The sequence below is a fragment of the Ranitomeya variabilis genome, chromosome 6 (genome assembly GCF_051348905.1).
Source record: "Ranitomeya variabilis isolate aRanVar5 chromosome 6, aRanVar5.hap1, whole genome shotgun sequence".
Taxonomy (NCBI): domain Eukaryota; kingdom Metazoa; phylum Chordata; class Amphibia; order Anura; family Dendrobatidae; genus Ranitomeya; species Ranitomeya variabilis.
Genome location: NC_135237.1, coordinates 564156272 through 564159103, shown reverse-complemented (window position 1 = coordinate 564159103; position 2832 = coordinate 564156272). Strand labels below are relative to the sequence as shown.

At 47.1% G+C, this 2832-nt stretch overlaps 1 non-coding gene across 1 annotated transcript; it reads right to left on the bottom strand.

The window, feature by feature from the left end:
- Positions 1 to 308: 308 nt before the first annotated feature.
- Positions 309 to 395, bottom strand: TRNASTOP-UCA (transfer RNA opal suppressor (anticodon UCA)). Its single transcript has one exon. It is a non-coding gene; the product is annotated as a tRNA-Sec (tRNA).
- Positions 396 to 2832: the final 2437 nt, after the last annotated feature.

The following is a 2832-nucleotide window of genomic DNA, read 5'->3' as shown; positions in this document are numbered from 1 at the left end:
TCTGGAGGAGTCGCCCGATTCCCGGCCCTGAGATAAGAACTGATCACCGAGGGTCCGAAGCCCCAATCCCATAAACATCGGCCGACATTGCTTTATGTCTAATGCTGAACGATCTCTTGTGGGACCTTCCTTACAGGGGGCTCCAGATAACGCTCTCGGGGGTCTCCATGAGCGTCCGCCTCTTCTACTCCTCCGGCTGCAGACATGGGGCAGTGTGAACAGCGCTCAGCCCCCAATGAATGCGAGAAGCCCCCTATATATGGCTCCTGAGCTTCCAGTATAAGGAAAGACTCTGCCCAAAATGTGAGCGCCCAGAGGGTGGAATTGAACCGCTCTGTCCCTAGACAGCTACAGGTTTGAAGCCTGCACCCCAGACCACTGAGGATCATCTGGGCAGGAGATCTGGGATCGCTCGATCCTATTTATAGTGGATCCTGAAGTCAGAGGTAAAGTTACGGAGATTATTAATATTTGATTGTTTTACTATTGAGGGAAATATAAAATCAGCGTGAGAAATATTGGGAGATAATTGCCCTGAATCTGCGGCTCCGACCACCGCTGGATATTGCTGCGGAGCATTTCCATGTTATTTGCATAGAAGCCGGCAGCAATGCATTGTGGGAGATGGCGGAGCGACCTCTGACCTTGTAGTGAGACCCGGACACAGATTAGACCTTTGTGAGCTGTGAACTGCGATCAGGGAATGTCGGAGATAAAAAAGTAGAAATCTCATAATGATCAGATTTGTAGCTGCAGTGTAAAGCATGGAGGAGGGATAAAACAGCGCGACAGAAAGAAAGAGGATTTATCTTCTGATACTTGTCCCATCAATAGATAATTCTCCATAGCTTAGAGCCGCTAATAATCAGGTCAGGACGGTTCACGAAAGCCGAATATTGGAAGATCTGCCCGGCTGCGCTACTAGTGTAAGTTTCAGCTGAAATATCTATTAAATGACCTGAACTCATAGAATAAAGAACAGATGGTCAGGCTGATATATGCGGCCATAATAGAGGCAAAAGGAAATGGGAAAGTGCTGCAGTGTAAAGCATGGTTTCCTATACGGCCGGTCCCATAGTAACGCCCTATGGAGACACATGTTGATGAGGCAGGGCCGGTCCGGGGCTGAAATTCAGCCATTCCATGTGAAAGTAATCAGTCCCTTGCTCCCCTCGCCCCCTGCCCCAAATGGGGGGTCTCCATTACTAATATTGCCCTGCCTGTAGGAGACAAGACTTACAACACCTGTAATAGTAATAATAATACCACAATAATAATATTACAAATTAACAGACAAATACAACCAGACCATAAGTAAATATTATCGTAGTGATAATACCACCATACAGATCACTAATCACAACCTCTGTACTAGGACTGATATTACCCCAATACAGTGACCGTATAATGGTGATATCAGGTCTACACCAGTGCTTGGCAGACCATATGAGTGTCCTGTGCAGGTCCTCACCAGTGACAGAAAAAAGCCATAGACTCACTGCTCATACAGGAAAGAATCCATATCCTCACTGCTCTTATAGGAAAGAATCCATAATCTCACTGCTCTTACAGTAAAGAATCCAGTCTCAGTGCCCCTACAGTAAAGAATCCATATCCTCACTGCTCTTATAGGAAAGAATCCATAGTCTCACTGCTCTTACAGTAACGAACCATAGTCTCACTACTCCTACAGTAACGAATCCATAGTCTCACTGCTCTTACAGTAAAGAATCCAGTCTCAGTGCCCCTACAGTAAAGTATCCATAGTCTCACTGCTCTTACAGTAAAGAATCCATAGTCTCACTGCTCCTACAGTAACGAACCATAGTCTCACTACTCCTACAGTAAAGAATTCATAGTCTCACTACTCCTACAGTAACGAATCCATAGTCTCACTGCTCGTACAGTAAAGAATCCAGAGTCTCACTGCTCCTACATTAATAAATTCATAGTCTCACTGCTCTTATAGTAAAGAATAGAGTTGAGCGACTTTCATTTTTTTAAGATCGAGTCGGGTTTTGTGAAACCCGATTTTGTCCAGAGTCGAGTCGAGTGCAGTCGGCCGATTATCGCTAAAAGTCGGGGATCGACCGAAACACGAAACCCAATGCAAGTCAATGGGGAAGCATAGTCGGCAGTGAGTGGAGGCCAGGAAAACACCTACAGTGCACATTTTACTGCCAAAAACATCCATTCTTGTTTCTGAAGCTTGTCAATCTTAATTAACTTTATAATAATAGTTGGGCATAGGGAATTGGGGGTCATTTGGCAAAAGTTGTGGGGGGAGTAGGGCCGGCTCAAGTTTTTCGTGGGCCCAGGAAATGCGGACTACGTCACGGCGGTGGAGCAGGGAGAGGTAAGTATTTCAACGTTGCAAGTGCTGTGATCCTGAGCAAGCAGGGGGGGCCCACTCGTTCGCATTGGCACTGGCACAGGGCCCCTCAAAGTACAGCGATGTGTGTTTGCATGGCGGGGGCGCCTCCCACCAGCAGGGACACTTTTGCGTACTCTGAGGGGCCCTGTGCCAGTGACGTCGCCAACGAGTATGCCCCCCCACCTGATGAAGGAACCTGCACTTTCATCTGCACCTTCCTCTCTGTCCCTGTGTAAGGTGGTATAACATGCGGGAAGGGGAACCTTACTTTCAGCAGGGTCAGATTCTGGCTGTGTAGAGTACAAGGGGAATGTAGTGGTCTAGGTCAATGTACCAGCAGACTCATCTAGCAGTGGCTGGGCAATGGGCAGGATGAGGAGGAAACAGATATAGGGCCAAAGAATAAAGTAGGCTAAATGCAGTTCAAAATTGGTAACAGGACTAAACAGGCGGCATTG